The sequence below is a fragment of the Macaca nemestrina genome, chromosome 2 (assembly GCF_043159975.1).
Source record: "Macaca nemestrina isolate mMacNem1 chromosome 2, mMacNem.hap1, whole genome shotgun sequence".
Taxonomy (NCBI): domain Eukaryota; kingdom Metazoa; phylum Chordata; class Mammalia; order Primates; family Cercopithecidae; genus Macaca; species Macaca nemestrina.
In genome coordinates this window covers 86667279-86686550 of record NC_092126.1, presented here as the reverse complement: position 1 = coordinate 86686550, position 19272 = coordinate 86667279, and the positions used below count along the sequence as shown (strand labels likewise).

Below are 19272 nucleotides of genomic sequence, written 5' to 3'. Positions count from 1 at the left end.
GTATACCAAGATTCTAATGAAAATGACAGCACTAAAAATAAGAATGAATGACAGCTAAAGAAGTTTTGAATGACATGTATGCTCTTTGAAAATCTTTACTTTCTAATTGGAGTGAGAGAAATCAGAACAATGACATAGATTTTATTTTTAAAATAATCAACTTTTTAAAGGTAGTGTAATGTACTATTTCTTAATCTGGGTGCTGATTCATTATTATTCTTTAAGCTGTGAATATATATATTTATATTTTTATATCTCTGGTCTACTTTTAAATAATTAATCTCTTGGAATACATTTACATATATGTTTGTCAACAGATCCGCTTTTTGGGAAAAGATACCCAACCTTATCTTCTCCTATTCTGCAGACAGGGTCCCCGGCCTTTGCTCTGGGAGCAGGCTCTTCCTTCCTGTCCTGGTTCCACACCCAACAATTGGACTGTAATTCTTCCAGCTCCCAGGTCAGCAGAAAGTGGCACAATGGTTCCATGAGGGAGGCAGGTAAACAAAACATCTGGGCAATAGTAACTGTTACTACGCTACCCTGGGTCCAGGTGGATGCCATTCGAATCATTCTGAATCGGTGAAATTAAAAAAAGCAGCTGCGGTGGTATTTTCTTCCCTTATTTCTCCCATGGATTGGGCTCATTTGTCAGAAGGTTCCTACTCTGAATTCTTTAAATAAACTTTTTTTTTTTTTTTTTTTTTTTGAGACGGAGTCTTGCTCTGTCGCCCAGGCTGGAGTGCAGTGGCCGGATTCAGCTCACTGCAAGCTCCGCCTCCCGGGTTCACGCCATTCTCCCGCCTCAGCCTCCCGAGTAGCTGGGACTACAGGCGACTGCCACCTCGCCTGGCTAGTTTTTTGTATTTTTTTAGTAGAGACGGGGTTTCACCGTGTTAGCCAGGATGGTCTTGATCTCCTGACCTCGTGATCCGCCCGTCTCGGCCTCCCAAAGTGCTGGGATTACAGGCTTGAGCCACCGCGCCCGGCCTCAAATGAACTCTTTTTTTTTTTCTTTAAAATGTTATTAGTCCAAAACTTGCATCAAAATACCAACATCTCCAAAAGATCCTCAGTGGCTTATTTTCATTATCCAGGTACAGCTTTATAAAATGTCACTTTTTAATTAAGTACTTAAAAATGGATAACATCATTAACATCTACAAATGTGAATTTCTACTACACTAAGTGGTGCTTTAATTAATATTCCTGCATTTTCTCTTCCCCCACCAAAAGAAAAAAATAGGTTTGATACATTTTGTGTTTCAATGTTAGCGTGTTCTTATTTCTTTCATTAACTTTTAGAAAGAATATCAAGATGCCAAAGAAAATATCCACAGGCAAAATAAAAAAAAAAAAAAAAAACTCAAAATTGGTTTTTAAAGATCATACTCTAAATATTTCTAAGGAATTCTAGATAAAAAGTTAAGTAAAATGTTAATAAATACACCAAGCAAGTATTTCATTTTCAAAATAGTCATGCAATCTTAGAACCAGATGATCTTTGAAAGGGTTCAAGTTAGTGGTTTTTATGTATTTTAACCCATATACCTTCTAAAAGAATATTTTAAGAACCATACAACTTAAATGTCTTCTCATAAGTTTAACATTTAAAAATAAAAAATTCCCAACACACAGTAAATATTGGCATGTTATAAAAATTGTTTTGACTCTTTTATTTGTACCTAATTGAATTTTTTTTTTTTTTTTTGGAAACAGGGTTATAGTCTGTTGCCTAGGCTGAACCGCAGTGGTGTGACTATGGCTCACTGCAGCCTTGACATCCTGGGCTCAAGGGATTCTCATACTTTGGCCTCTGAAATGCTGGATTACAGACATACCTAATTGACTCTGAAGGTCACATCAATTTAAGACCTACTAGCATACATTACAAAATAGAATGCATCAAAAAGCCCTGCACAGTTTAAATGGTTTGCATTGTTTCTTTCTCTCTTTGGACTTTTATTTCACCTTTCCCGTAACATTATATTTTAATGAAATACACTTTTCACGTTTGAAAGACCTTTATAAGGTCTTAAAATTTTGTGCAATGAAAATATGTATATAAATAGAAATTTAAATTTTAAAAATTCCTGTGATGACAATCTAAGTGTTAGTATATTTCTTTCAGGTTTTTTGCATAATTATTATTGATATGCATTTGATCCAAATAAAGAAATACATTTGATAATTACTAAACAATTTTTTTAAATGTATTGGGAATTGAGTCCTTAATGAGATGGATGACCTCTGCTCCTCCAATCAGTTTTTGTAGTCAGGGGTGAATTTGTTTGCATTGCTATAAGGTAATATTAAACATAGGTTTATGCTTACTTTTTATTTTTATAGATGTCAATTTTGAGAAAATGAATTCACATAAAGTAAATGAGAATGGAAGAAGTTTTATTCTAAAAAATGCCATTCAATTATTTGAACTTTTTCCAAGTTACATGCCAAAAATCACATAGAGATCTATGATAAAAATTACTGTTAATGATCTCTCAGCTGACAACTCAATTATCATCACCTTCAATTTTGTTGAAAAGAAATAAATGAAGATTAACTGACTTGTCAAAGGATTTTTTACTCAGCCATTCTTTTTCTAAATACAATCACCAATATTTTAAATTTTTTCTTTACTTAATGATCTAAGGATTTTTTTTTCAATTTATTGATCAGATTTATACTGAAAATTTAATGAGATATGAGAGGGAAATTATGTCATATATCATTCAGATAAGTCTAAGAATATTTCTTCAAGATTACTTCGTCTTGGAAGATGTTTAACCCACACCAGCAATTTTTAAATCACAGAAGCAGTAAACTTTAGGAAGAGAGAGATGTACACCATTCTTTATGAAGTGCCCTTCTAAAGAGGGAAGAAGAAAAGGAATACAGTGTAATAGTTCTCTGTGGCAGGCACATTCTCTAGCCAGTTCATTTTAGGGTGGGGTATGTATGACCATTCAAGATGCAGATCTCAATTCCTTTAGAAATGCTGATTCTGAAACTTTTGGAAAGTCCTTTTGAAGTTCCAGAAGTTTAAGAAGAAAACAATTACCACAAAACAGACCCTTCTACTAAGGCTCCTATCTCTGCTGCCTTTCCCACTGCCCATAGCAACCATGGTAGTAAAGTGACTTTTTTCCACCTCTTAGCTTCCTATTTCCTCTTCACTTTTAAGACTCACAGACTTAAAAATATAAAATATAGTCAAATAAATTTTGAAACTATTAGATTAGGTATCTTACCTTTCAGCTTTGTAGGTAAGATTGCTGAAAAAATGTTGATGAAATGTGATACGAAGTTACAATGACAATGATGATGATAATAATTATATCGTACATATGTGCTAGTCATTAGTACAGAAGCTTTTCATACATTAACTTATCCAAATCTCAGAACAGCCTTATGAAGTGGACTCAATTTCTCTTCCCATTTTCAGGTGAAGAAACTGAAGAATAAAGAATTTAATGGAATTGCTCATGGAATTTAACCCCAAGCAGTCTATCTGCTATGTCAGTTCACCTAACAAACACTATTCCATTAAAGTATTATTCTATCAGTTGGGGAAATTGCTTTCCAGAGAAGATACATGGCACTAGAAAAGAAGCCAAAGTAGTTAACTGTTTCTAATAAAGAGCTTCAAGCTTCCTTTTTATCAATAATCCTTACCAAAAATCTTCCATCTCCTCCATTCTGAGAAGATAAATATGCAGTTCCTGAAGTGTGTAAAATTAATATAAATAACCAGCTTTAAAAAAATGTACCCCAAAACTCACTTGGGATGAAATTTTAAATAATTTTATGAAAGTATAATAGTCTTCCAAAACATAATATTTAATATTTTTATTTCCTAGGAAAAACAGAATGTGAACAAATATGTTCAGATACATGATGAGAAATGGCTTTTTAAAAATTTGAGCTGTATTTCCCAGCAAAGGTAACATTATATATAAAAAGTTGTTGAGAAATAATTAGCCATAGCCACTAAGTTGTGACTGATTGGTTTTAAAGTGAATGATGTGATATCTGTACGACATTCAGTTTTCTTATCAATTTTAATTGGAGCACATTTTCTCTCTTAATATTCATGTGGGAATTATAATTAGTTAAAAGCTGTAAAAGGAAAGTATTTTAAGTTCATAGTTGTTAAATGGTCAAAGAAATATATGCAGCTCCTTGGTATTTATACATCATTTTTATTTTGAAGGTTCTATGAAACACATAAAGAAAACTATAGTGAATACAATTGCTTATGTAATTATGATATGAAATCTTTATAAATCACTGTTAGAACTTAAAAAGAGTATTTTTAACATAGTAATACTAGCTTTCATATATTCAGTTTTTTTTGGATTTTGGTTGTATGATGTTGAATTATCCTATCATGTCAAAAAGCTCTGACAATCTGCAGAATATGGTTTATAAGATGTTTATTGTTCAGAAATTTAAAATTTCTAATCTGCTCCTTTTACTGTTGTTATGGGTTAATATTAATAAACAGGACCAGCCATAATTAAAATAACTAAAGATCTATGTCATCAGATAAAGTATAGTATATAAAATTAAGTATGAATGAGCCCTTGTTAGAAAATACAGCTTTGAATTCTTCATGTTTTGTCAAAATAAATCATACATATTTTTTACTGTATTAAATCCGTAGTTTATCTTAAAAGGCATACAATGAGAAAAAAGGTAGTGACATACTTTATCTTAAAAGGCATACAATGAGAAATAAAGGTAGAGAAATAAAGGCAGAAAATCAAATTTGAAAATATATAAAAGTTTTGAAAACTACACGTTTATACAATAATTATAAAATCTATGTTCACATCATTTAAAAAAATTCCTTTCTGTTGGTAACAGGCAAAGGTCTCAAGCCCAAATATTTACAGTGGCTAGGAGGCTAATAAGTATACAGAGTGTGGGGAATGGAGTTTTCATGCCCTATCTAAAAGAATCAGCTATTACTCAGCTGCAGGGAAGGGTGGCCAGAGCTTCCACTGATCAATGGAAAACAGAAATGCAGAATTTTAAAAATGTAAAATCTTTCAGTTTTTCAATATTGACCATTAACTCCATTTCTTTTTAAGCCATAATGTTAGCTTACCTCCATGATGGCCACCATCAACTCTTTATGCCTCATATGCACATGCCTTTCCCTCATGGAAAGTTGCCACAGGTGACTCTGTGTCTTTACACACACACACACACACACACACACATTATGTACATATATATGATGTAAAAATTATGATAAATATATTATATATATATATACTTGTCAACAGATCCATTTTGGGGAAGAAATATCCAACCTTATCTTCCCTATCTTGCCCTATCTAAAAGAGTCAACTGTTACTGAGCTACAGGTAAGGGTGACCAGAGCTTCCCCAGTAGATATGTCTCTAAGTAGCTACAAGGCCAGTTTCAAGGGCACGTAACCTGCACAGTCACACAGGACCCAACGCTTAGAAGGGCCTCAAGCTTGGTTTAATGTTCTGTTCTCACTGTTTTGAAGTTTTTAATAATTGTGGAACATGGGGCCCATATTTTTATTTTGCACTAGGCTCCACAGATTACATGGTGGCCCTTTATAGGACAGTAATTCCTGCTTCCTGGCTCATATTAAGAAACCTTGGCTTAACCTGCTGCAAAACACACTTCATAAAGGAACACAGAGGTATCTAGTATATGAGTAAAGAAGCCATTTTCGTCTTTAAACCCAGTAAAGTTTTCACATGACTTGAAGCACAGACACCATCTGACTGAAAACCCATGAGGCTAAAGCGAGGACTACCCAGTTGAGAACAGTCAACCACAGAACCAGAACACAACTCAAAAGTAAATTGTTGTAAGCCACTACATTTTGGTTGGCTTGTGATGTAGCAATCGATAGGCAGAACAGATAATATGTTGGCTATACAAACATGTGTCTTTGGGCCTCAAGCTTGTGACCTCTGGTTCACTGTCCTTTGGCCACCAGGGTGATTTGCAACCCAGAAATTCAAAATATATTAATAATATATAATTATGTGCATAATTATATTCAAAATAAAATCTAGAAATATATTTAAAACATAATTTTATTTGAGTGTTTTAAAGTTTTATTAGTTTGATTATCTTGATTGAAGGAAGAGTTCAGACAATAGATTTTATTTTTCTCAACAGAGCTGTTTGGTATTAGATAAAAAATTTAAATATGATGTAAATTACTCAAAAAAGTTGCTATAATTTGCCAATTACTTGATATACATCTAATTAGCATATATTGCCAATTCAAAGTCTTTTTGTTGCTGTTTTTATCTGAAGATAACAACTTGAATTGAAGAAATTGCCTCATTACTGAGTCACTCCAGATACCTTTCACAGACATATGCCTAGCAAATCATCAAATCCTCCCTTGAGTTCCCAGTTCCTAAATGTACCTAATATTATTGCATTCTTCCATAAGGCAATTCCTCCACACCTTTAGGCCATGTACCTTAAGGTGCCATGAAAACAAAAGACTAAATAATTCTCTTCAAAGTTTTATAGTATACATGCAGCTACAGGTATACTGTCTAAACTATATTTGTCCCTTTTTCTTCTACAGTGCTTGGCAAATAACATATATTAGCCTGATTCTGTCTACTTAAAGTTCAGGAAACATTTATTAATAAAAATCGATCGAACATATAAAAACATAAATATTTAGTTCTTTATACAAATTTTAAAATTCCAAGTCATAAAAAATATAGATTTCTATATTATTCCCTTAATATGTATAGTTGTATTAACCTGGATCAATGAGCCTGTTTACTTAAAACATTATTTAGAAACGGATTAAATTGCCCAATAACCAAGAAACACCACCACCCCTAAAAGATATTAGGTAAAGTTTAGGAATTATGTAGCACCACCCTGGGTTGCTAAGACCCTGAATTGGGCTCTGCTGTAGCTGTTGGTATAATGTATTCAGAGTGGCACAAAGAAAAACCTTCTGCCTAGAAAATGAGTGGCAAGTTAGAATAAGCACGCCCTAAGGGTCTGTTTCAGTCAGCCAGTGATTCAAATAGCCCCAACTACTACATAGCAATGATAAACACCACTTAATTCTTCATGATGTCAATTTCTGATGACTGTATTTTCAAAGGTTATATACATAGAAGAAGTAACAACCTCATGAGAATGCATACTAGTTGCTAGGAGGGTTCAGCTCATTTCAAGTTTTAACACTCATTAGCTGTATGACTTGGGACAAGTCAAAGAACTCATACACATGCTAATTGTTTCCTTCAATGAGGGTAATATAATCTTGTTGGAAAAATATCTTGATAATCTCTTAACTAAAATAAAAATTTAAGTTAATAAATTTAATTAAGTTTGAGTTGCTGAGAAATAATATTTTCCTAGGGTAAAATAAATGAGATTTGATCACAATCAAAACAGTATAAATGAAGCCTTTAGAGAAAGGAAAGAAAAACCTTTTTTTTAATGTCTAGATGCATTGCTTGTATGAACTGAACTTGAACACAGAAAAAATAAATTACTACAACTGAAACAATATATTACTAAAGTCAACTGAATTATTTTCTACTATATATAATATATAGTAGAACTATATACTGTATATTATATATACTATATATAACATACTATATATACTTAATATAGTATATATACTATATATTATATATAATATTAATTATATGTAGTATATATGCTATACGCTATATGCTATATTTATATACAATAGATAGTATATACTATATATAATATATAATTATATATAATATATATTAATATTATATATAAATACATAATGTATACTATAAATAATTATATATATTAAGGACCAAATTCTAGTGAAATCTATTGCTATGAACTTCATGTAAATTCCGATTGCTTTGGAGGATTTTTGAGGTTTAACTCATTTAAACCCCCAAAACATAAAGCCATCTTAAAAAGTAAGTTGGATAAGTCAACAAAAGATGTTGAAATTGAAACACATATGCTGAATTCCAATTCATTGTTTATATTGTGTTCCTTGAATTTGTGATTCAAAATTTGAAACTATAAGCTTCTCATTTTAAACATATGTATACATTTGTCAGCCAACCACAAGGTTCTAGAACAGTGATTTTCAAACATTTCTCTCTCTCTTTTTCTCTCTCTCTCTCTGTCTCTCTCTCTCTCTCTCTCTCTATCTACCTAAACAAGCTAAGAACTGGAAAGTTCTGACTGACAGAGGTTGAAACACCTGAAGCACTCAAGTCTTCTATTATTCGCCTATCTTTTCTCCTTCAGCAGGTGACTCCAATATTTAAAACCTAGAGGTTGAACCAGGGGTTGTGAATGTTTAATAGAGTGTGATGAGCTACTGACTCTTAAACTTTGAGTTTCAGAGGAAGTTAACAGCAAATGTGATGGCTCATATGCATTCTCACATGTTTGAAGGTGGCTGAAGATGAAAATAACCAAACTAGCAGGTTGGTAGGTGTTATGGTAGCATCTGTCCCTTCAACTAAGAACAATCTGCACCTGTGACATTTGAGTAAACTTTGTGCTAGCCTGTGTCTTCTATTTTTCTTATATGATGTGATACAACATATGGCCCAAATCTGAAAAAAAACAAATTATATTACACTTTTCATTATTTTATGAGCACAGTCAATGGCAGTATAACATTTACATTTGCACTTTCTTTCTAACACACCTGCTTTAGGAGTCCATGAATCATTCAATCCAACGAGCCATTTATTTGGTACTTCATATGCAGTAATCTAGTCTAGCAGTAAGGTAGAACACTTGATAACCATAAGAGATAATCCAAGCCTTTTTTTCTTTCTATCTCACATAAGTCGTCTCAGAGTATCTGTATTTAATCTCTCCTTTCAGCCTGAAGATTAATATTAGAATTTTCAGTTTCATAAGACATTAGGTTTGCTCCTTTTTTCTCAGTGTCTCTCTCAACCTTGCTCTGGGCAGTTTGCAATCTAAAGTCCTAAGACTAAAATTAAAAAAAAAAAAAAAAGCATCCCAGCATTCTCCTTTGATTAAATTAAGTACAAAGCTCTTCAGCATCCATGTTAATATTTTAAACATTGATTGCATATATTTTTAAGATTTATAAAATTTTTAGAAAAATATATATTATCTATTAAGAAAGAAAAATGAGTCCTCTATAGCAAAACTGTGCATATTTAATAGCTGTATATATGTACTAGAACATTTCTGTTTGCATATTTTTCATTATTAGTTCAATAGAAGATAAAATCATGGGTAAAATGTACAAACAATCAGCCATTTAATGTGACGTAGAAATTCTTAAATATTTTATTCATATTTTAGGAATTCTTTTAAACTGTTCTAGCTAAGATACAATGAGTTATAGACAGAGCATGACCTACTTAAGAGTGTGGATTTTTGAATTGGCCAGGCTTATTTCAAATCCTTAATTCTATGATTAACTGGATGATTTTTGACAAATTTTCCTAGGAGTCCTGTTTCCTCTTCTGTGAAATGTGGCTAATTAAGTGAGTGTGGCTTAGACAATTTAATGAAATTGTGTAAATTATCTCGCATGGATTCTGTCATATGGTAAAAACCCAAGAAAATGTTTTTTTCTGCTCTATCCCCTTTGAAATATGCTTGTAAAGTAAAATATGAACAACATTAAACTTGAATCTTTTCCTTAATTTGTCCTTTATGTCCTCAAGGTGATAAACAGCTTTTTCCTTCATCTTCTCTGTAGCAGATAGAAAATGGCCTCCCAAAGATGCTTGAGTCTTAATCTCCAGAATCTTGAATATGTTACTTTACAAATACATTTGTCAGGTGATTTTGCAGATGTGATTAAGTTAAGGATTTTGAGATACAGAGATTATCCTGTATTATCCAAGTGGACCCAGTATAATCACAGGAGTCCTTGTAAGGAAAGGAGAGAGGTAGGAGAGTGAGAATCAGGATAACAGATGTGGTGACTTAAGCAAAATGAGAGAGAGAAAATGACAATTGAACATGCTGAACTCCTAGTTTATTCAAAACCAGCAGAGGAACTAGCCAAGGAATACAGGTAGCCCCTAGAAGATAGTAAAGGCAAGAAAATAGATTCTCTACTGGAGCTGCCAAATGTAATACAATCCTGTAGACACATTGATTTGAAGACTATAAAATAATACATTTATATTATTTTATAACACTAAATATGTGGTAATTTGTTACAGCAGCAATAGGAAACTGATACACTCAATAAAGGCAATAAATGGACTAGAAGATGCTACCATTCTATATATATACATATATACACACACACACACACACACACATATATATATATATATATTTTTTGAGACGGAGTCTCACTATCACCCAGGCTGGAGTGCAATGGCGTAGTTTCAGCTCACTGCAACTTCCACCTCCCGGGTTCAAGCGATTCTCCTGCCTCAGCCTCTCAAGTAGCTGGGACTACAGGCACATGCCACCACATGGGGCTAATTTTTGTGTTTTTAGTAGACGGGGTTTCACTGTGTTGGTCAGGTTGGTCTCGAACTCCTGACCTCGTGATCCGCCTGCCTCGGCCTCCCAAAGTGCTGGGATTACAGGCGTGAGCCACCGCACCTGGCCCATTCTATGCATTTTAAAATTCAGGTGTTTGATACATTTTGTAGATGTGTAGCAAGCTACAGAGAACTGTAATGATAATAATAGTGAGGTCATTTCATGTTGCAACACTTAACGAAGCATTAAGTAAGCACAGTTGAGATTTCACATAAATACGTTTAAAGAACTACAAATTTCAAACTTTGGAAGACATTAATAAGAAATGAATACATTACTTCTATTAATAAATAATAAGAACAAGTACTATAATTGACTGAATACTTAATAGGTGTCAATATGATAACCATCTTACATACACTATCTCATTTAATTCATAAAACAGCCTTAGAGGTAAGTGTTCTTATAAGCTGCAGTTTTACAGACAAGGGACTGAGTTTAAAAGTTTAACTTACCAATGGACAAACTGAAAGGAAGTGAAATGGTTTAAATCATAGCCTGTTGATTTAAAGTCAAGCCATTCATCAACAATAAATCCAGATAAGGGCCAACACACACACACACACACACACGTGCACGTGCGCACGCGCAATGTTGCTTTGTAAGAATTTCAGAGCGCCCTTCCTAAGTTCAGTTGATAAAATTTCGTCGTGTCATGGATATGAGACTTCTCAATCAGATGGAGGCAGTTATACACTGTGTCTGCTGATGGCCAGTTTCTCCAGAATTTCTGCCTTACTTTTGGCTTAGACATCTTACTGACTAGGAAGTAATTGATATAACTATCACTAGGGGACTTAGGACGAGCCATTTTAGGTCAGGGTTTAGAAAAATGTAGAGGCAAAGAAGGATATGTTTACTTTTCTCTTGTTTTAGTAAAATCACTTTTGTATTCAATCTAAGTTCTGGTTTTGCTATTTTCTTAAGAAAAGTATCAGTATCTGTATTAAAAATTTAGGCAAAATTAAACTAATATGTAATGAATATTGATTATGTTCCTGGTGTTATGCCCATCACTACTGAATATTTTATACATATGAATGTTCCCATTTTTACAAAAGAAATAACTAAGACTTACAAGGTTTGTCTAAAATTATAGTCAGTTTAGTTTCATATGTGACTGATTCCAATACCCGTGATAAAGATAAATCCAGAGAAAGTATAAAGTAATCCAAGAGATTATTGTCTCTTTGTAATCTTCCTTTATTATAAAATCCATGAAATCCCTTCTCATATAATGAAGCAAAATCAGATTCTGCAAATTAGATCTTTAAATTTGTCACTAATTTCCATTATATAGTTTATCAACTTGACTTTGGAGTGCACGGATTCAGGTTTTCTTGCTAGAAGTAGTTTTTAAGCAATGTGTGCCTTCTTCCCTTTCTATGCTATTCTCACTTGATTGAGTAGTAAGCTGGAAACTAGCTTATTCAGCAATTGTAGTCTGAAGTTGGAAAACAAAACAAAACAAAACGCCCACATTTACATAAAACAAGTCTGCTTTTCTACTTTCTGCTTCCTTCGACAGTTTGGTCCCATCACAGGAAACCATCCAGAAAAGTTCATTTGTTCTTATTTTTTTTTAATTGTACTAGTTAAGGCATTTTAGATTTGCTGTCAGTATTCAGCAAGATCCAATGAATCCTTAACTTCAGAATATTAGGGTATCTTTATGGATAAACTGGAACACACATCCTATATTCCAGTGTGGTCAAATTTAAGCACTTTTATAAAAAGGTGGCCTCATCTGAAATTTTCATGTTGTTTGTGTATGCCTCACTGGAATATGTATTTCTTTAGGTATTACAATAAATGAAAATAGCATTAAAAGAGTCATTCTACTGAAATTGCTCTCTGGAAGGGCACAATATCTAATGTCTTTCATGTAGTCCTAATTATTGTTATGACAACATTTACAAAAAACTTTGACATGTATCTAAATTATTTGATATAAAATATTATAATTAGGCTATATTGCAATAATGTGCCTCTCCTATCTATTTCCTTAAGCTATAGCTTATATTCTTGTTTCCAGTCCTTCCACTTATGGTGATCAGTAAATGAACGAGAGAATGAATGAGCAAAATATTTGGAGCATGCCACAGCCAATTGTGTTTTGAGCTCTGTACTCCATTAGAGGTCACTCATGAAACTCAGCAATAGTAGGGTAGCTGAAAGGCAACTGAACTTAAACTCCTCATTATCTGATGATCATAGTAAGACATCATAATCATACTAACTTTTAGTATGTGCTACATGCTAACACTATGCTAGTTTATATGATATGCTTATCTAGTCTCATTCTCACAAGAAATCTAAGATATAGGGGATCAGTACCTACATTTCACAAATGTAAAAACTGAGGCTCGGAGGAGTATGACATGCTCATGCTAACCCATTGCAGTGAAAGACAAGGCCTGCTTGGAGCTCCACATTAAAGTCCATGACCTAAAAAACCCTGCTACTTTTCTCACACAATCCTGATTCAGCCTAAAATGCTACTATAATCTAAAAAAAAATAAAAAATAGAAAATAATAAGAAAGACTAGTATAGGCTTTGCATACGAGTATTAATATGAAAAAAAAGCTACATGATCCTTGAAAATAAAAGAATACAAAAATATAAGTACCATGGTTTTTGAAAAAAAAAAAAAAGAGTATTCAATATCTGAATAAGGGACTACCCCATGACAAGAACAGTTATAGAATGTGAGCCTCTAAAACTGTGGGTTTCCATGACTATTTCTAGCAAACCTACTTTACCTCACAACTGTATCTGTATAGATTACAGATAAAATCGGCCTTCTTCATGATATTATTTTGAATAGATTGTATCAACAATGGTGAGAATGATTCTATAAGTTACCTGGTTAGTTATAAGGCAAAGAATCCTTGATAAGGGATATGTTTTCCCTCTCAAATGCTCTTGGAAAATGTTGAAAAGCTTACTTGGACATTATTCAAGAGCAATACATTTTCCGCCTGCAGATATAGACTTCAGACTACTGATCTGTCAAGAGTAAACAATGTTTTTAATGTAAATTTGTTTTACCCTGACATCCTTGTAGACAGCTCCATTTGAAAATGAATTAATTAATTATGTTTCTTCATATGCAGAGGTGCTGGTTACTCATGAGATATAGGTCATAAAATTTGAGTTTTTTCCAATAGGAAATCGATTTTTATCGATTTGTTCATGTGTTCTTACAAAATACTCCTTGATACCAGAAGAATGCATTTCAAAACTTGCGGGCTGAGGTTAGAAGTACAATCCATAATCATGAAATAGAGTCAGCATAGCCGGCCCAAGATCTTCAATGCCTGTGATCTTGGTCCTGTTAATATGTTGCCCAAATCAGCTAATCTTAAGAGCCCAAGTGTAACTGAAGGTATAAATGATTAAAAAGAAAATAATGTCATAATTAATGCTGTTTGTAATGGCAGCAATTATTTTAAAAACCACAAGGATTATTTGCCATTCAAAATAAAATCTTGTGCTCCATTCAAGTACAGGCACATCTTCTAAGGAACACCACCACACAAAGTATGGCACTGTTTTAACTTAAAACAAAGTCAAAACACAAATCTTGAAACAGTTGATTTAGGAATCAGTGATCTTTAGAGCTGACCTAGTGTGAAGGGCCTATGTCAGGAAACTCAAATGGTTACTCCGCTCAACCTGGTGATTTTGCCTCTATTGATTCATGTTTGTTTTAGTGTCTTCCCGTTTCAGTGTCCCTGTGCCTTGGGGCTTCACTTTTACATAATAAACCCATCCCCTGCCACCACACACATACCCTACAAATTCTCTACCTTGTACTTGGTCCCAGAGCTGCTTGACGATGTAAATCTTCATCAAATATATGTGTGTGTGTGTGTGTATGTGTGTGTGTGTATGTATATATATGTGTATATATATACACACACATATATTCATTAAGGCTTATTGTGTGTGTGTGTATGTGTGTGTGTGTGTGTTTCTCTCTATTATCTCCTTTCCCTTTTGCCATTCAAGTAGCCTCCATGCTTCACATTCTTCATTTTCTCCGGGTGAGTATAAGGCTGACCACAAACCAGGCAGAGCCTGTAAGTCTTGCTGGCTTTTGTTTCACAAAAGCCTAAACCCTTTGAAGAAGAGGCAAAGTGAATGTGAGAGGTGGTAGTGGGGCAGAGGCTTCCTTCAGATCCAAGAGTGATTTCTTTAAGGATGTGGGGGAGGGGAGACTTCTGTCACGAAAACAACAATGGGAACTCAGCCACAGGCTAGAGAGTGGTGAGACCTCAAAGAGAGATGGCTGTTGGAGTATCTAGGGAGGCAGAACCACAGCCCAAAGATATCAACTGTGTATTGTAAGGAAGCACAGAGCAACCAAATTTCATGTGATCACTTTGACTTGCTAATGAAGACGCCAGTTGCGACCACACTAGACTGGAGTTTAGATGTCATTTCCTTGTTTTGAGTATACCATATAAGTTTCCTGCAGTGTAGTGTGATTTTGACTTAGTAGGGAACCCTAACAATGACTAACAGAATTTCCATGAAGACCAACAAGATGATTTTCAGTCTATATTTTTAATCGTTTTAGTATATGTTTTTCTGCTTTAAAACAGCAATACTCTTTAACAGAGACTGGTAAATTAAGAAACCTCATAGTCAGGAGCAGACCAGTTGAGATAAGAAGAGTGTAATAAAGCATCAAGCACTTTTCTTTGGCTGTTCCTGAGTTCTTCTGCTCGACATACTTTTTGCATGAAATGAAATGTGGCCTGTCCTTGCTGGAGTAGATAATAGTTCCTGGACACTAGCCAGTTTAGCTGGGATGTTGAGAGAGGAAAGCATGTCAGCATTCACTGAGAGACCTTCCCAGCTGTCCCTGTCAATGTCTTCTTATCTGCCTTCCTTGCTCCATCCTGGGCTGTCAGCACTGAACCTGGCCCTCAGTGAACTGCTCAACTGCCACTTAAAAAGACTCAGCTAGAAAATCCTGTGTCTCTTAGTTCTTGTGGCCATTAGTTCCAGGTTATAATGAACTTCCAGTCCTATGGAAAAGACTTATAGCTGCTCTTCCCACATGCCAGGGTGTCGAACATCTAAATCTTAAATTTGAACACAAATTCATTCCAAAGGTGAACCACACCTTTTAATCAATCTTGCAAATTGCTCTCATTCTCCCACTTTTCTTCCACTTACTCTTTCTTTGTTGTGTAATTTAGAATTCTTTCACACAGGGATTCTTTCTTATAAATAGTTTTCTGTTTTTTCCTTGAGGCAGTACTGGTCACAGAATATCAAGAACATGCACAAAAGTGTTTGCAGAGCCATATTTAGTTAACTTTGCCTCTGCCTCCCATGCACTTGCGGTGAATGGGTATTCTTAAGCGGAAGATAAAGAGGGATTTTAAATGCATTCTAGTTGCTGTTGGTGGTGGTGTAAGCCATTGAAGACGTTCCTCTCACCACTCCAACCTCTATACTGTTTTCTTTCCTTACATTTTTAATGGAAAGGACAGTGAAGTGCCTTAAAGGAGAGATCAATATTAACACAGTAATCACTTGTAATCATAATTTCTATAGTATTTTCATTCAGCCAGTTGCCATCTTCAGACATGTGTATTTTATATAGTGATAGAATATTATAAAGTCCATAATTTTACTTGTGCTCTTTGTAATAGTATTATTTTTGTTATATCATAAAATTCCCCTGTAGTCATCTTTTTAATCAAAATTTTAAATGATTAGATCACGCTTAATTCTGTTGATACATCACATTTATAAAGTTTACTAAGTCATTTTTCTAATTTTTCTCATTTTTCTAATTCTAGTAATACTGATTGTTTCTCCAGTGTTTTTAGAGATGATACTGCACTTAGAAATACCACATACTGAGAGCTCTGGAAGATACAATGGGTATATACCAGATACTTAGCACGTATGATTTATAAGGCTCCTGAACACCGTTCAGGGGGGATACTCTCAAGTCTGTTTTACAAATGAGAAAACTTGAAGCTCATGGAGGAAAAATACTTCCCCAAGGGCAGTCAGTGAGCGAGTGGCAGAACCAGGATTTGAAATTCATATCTGACTCCAAATCTCATTCTTTCTCCTCTATGACATAGAGCTATTCCTTTAGTGAGGTTTCCCCAAGATAAAATCACTCTTTGAATCAAAGAGTGTGACTATCTCCGTGGCCCTTGTTACTTGCTCATCAATGAAAATAACAGCGAAAAGGAGACGAGAAGAATAAAGTGAATACTTATTGTCTACCTTCCTTAAAGATCTCATGCTCTCTTCACATCAGAGGGGAACACTGTCAGGCTCCATTTTTTGCATTTGAAAAAATTATATGCAGGAAATTTAGTTACTGGCTTATATTTCATGCAACCAGATGTCTTGTGATCTTATGAAATACACTAGAAAAAGTTCTGTAAAAAATTTAGTGCATTGTAAATAAAACATTATTATTATCTTGAAAGATTTAAATGCTTGTTGTTTGCAACTCTATTGGCATAGATAGAATTCTTAGTAAACAGAGGGACATATATTTAATCTGTGAATAAATAAGGGGTCTTTGTGTAACAAACATTAGAGGGATCCCTTTAGCCAGCTTAAAAATAAACTTCGAGGAAACAAAGGGATGCTTTCAGGGTTTGAGATACACTATTATTATTATGCCTTTTCAACAAGTATCAATGCTCTCTCTTCCTTTTCACTGCAAACAGTGGAACCTTTGCTGAACTGACAGTCAGTTAGAGCCAGTCAACAGAAACTGCTTTGGGTCACATGGCACCAAGAACTGTTGTTGCCATCGCAACTGCACTATGATAAATTAGCCTGTCTCCACTAAGTATTTGGTTTGCCTACATGCCCCAGAAGGTGTCGTTTTGATATTCTCCTTGACAGTTTTGAGCTAATCTCTGATTCAACCTTTCATCAGGCTTGCTAACATTTACATGTATTGAAGGAGAGAAAAAGGAAATTAATATTTTTGACTCATTAGACATGTGTGTCAGTGTTTCTGGATGATTACAATATTTAAGGAGTATTTTTGCATTCTCATAAAGTTTGATCATTGTTTTAGAAGCCATTCTATACAAGGTTAACATAGATTTATTTCACCTCTTAGATACTTACATATTACTGTCACTTAATAATTGAGATAAACTACTAAATTTAGCAAAGCTAGAGAAAAGGATATTAGCTATAAAAAGCACTGGAGCTTGCAATAGCTTAAACAATTATTTTTCCAAAATTAGTACATTTTTATTGTTTGGGGGATTGCTTTCTTAACAAATTCTCTTTGGATATTGTAACAGTTTGTTTTCTTTCTGGAGATGCAGTGAGTTTAGGAGAATTTTCCCAAATTTAGTCTCTTATCCTTACATTTAGTAATATTCATAAATATTGGTGTGTGAAATGCAATAAAACATTGTGATTTCAGGCAAGGTACATGAAAATGTAATGAATAATTAATAATTAGCAGCTATTTAAAGTGTCTTCAGTTCCCAAAGCATTTCAAATAATTTGTTTTCCTTTTGACTTTCCAACACCCTCTGATATAGTTATCATACCCATTTTATGGATGAGGAAGAACACTTGGAGAAGATAAGAAAATGGCCACAGTGACAATGAGATTAAAACAGCTCCATCTTAAAATCAAGTCTCTCACTCCAAATGGATATTTTTATGCTACATTATTACTGAAATATTTTTGTTTCTCTTTTCCTCAAGGAAGCACACACTTGCTGAGAGCATTATATATTACTTATTAAAATTTAGTGATTTTAGAATCTTAAGAAGTTTAGTAGAATATAGTTGAAAATCTGCATACCTTGTATAGATCTAAATAAAAGGGTACTAGAAAATACGAGCTATATAAAGGGATTACTTAATTATTCTTATTTTATCCTATGTGAGATTAGAAAAGACGAGAATCACTGTAAAGCAAAATAAAATGGTAGCAAAAGTTCAAATTTCAGGCTTAGAATGATCACATGTATTACTGGAATGGGCAATGAACACTGATATCCAGTCTTGTTTCTTGTAGGAAAAGTGTCATTTTTTTCCTGTCCTTGTCCTTCAAGGTTTAGCTCATTTCCCAAGCTCAGTTCCCAAGTATCAACAGATACTAGAGATAAATAACACAAGCAGCAGCATCAAAAGGCTTATTATAATTGCAGAATCTGAAGCCTCACCCCAGTTCTGATGAACCAGAATCTGCATTTTTAGCAGGATCCCAGGTGATTTGTGTGCACATTAGTATTTGAGAAGCAGTTCATCCTCTGAAACTTCTACCAACGATCAGGAAGGAGAAGAAAGAAACTGAGCATGAACAACCCAGTCGTTTCAAGTGCCTGGAATAAAGTCTGAGGAGAGTTTAGGGTTTAATATTAGAGACTCCTGGGTTAGCAAATCTCTCCCCTATTGACCTAACATGTCTTCACCATAAGAAATGTTGTGGAGGCCTGGTGTCGTGGCTCACGCCTGTAATGCCAGCATTTTCGGAGGCCGAGTAGGGCGGATCACCTAAGGTCAGGAGTTAGAGACCAGCCTGACCAACGTGGAGAAACCCATCTCTACTAAAAGTACAAAATTAGCCGGGCGTGGTGGCGCATGCCTGTAATCCCAGCTACTCCGGGGGCTCAGGCAGGAGAATTACTTGAACCCGGGAGGCGGAGGTTGCGGTAGCGGAGATCGTGCCATTGCACTCCAGCCTGGGCAACAAAAGC

General features: G+C 34.3%; 1 protein-coding gene across 16 annotated transcripts in view; it reads right to left on the bottom strand.

Moving 5' to 3' along the window:
• The window catches only part of LOC105490003 (neuroligin 1), a 926407-nt gene that overhangs the window by 369983 nt on the left and 537152 nt on the right, over positions 1-19272 (bottom strand). The gene's annotated exons all lie outside the window — the stretch shown is intronic.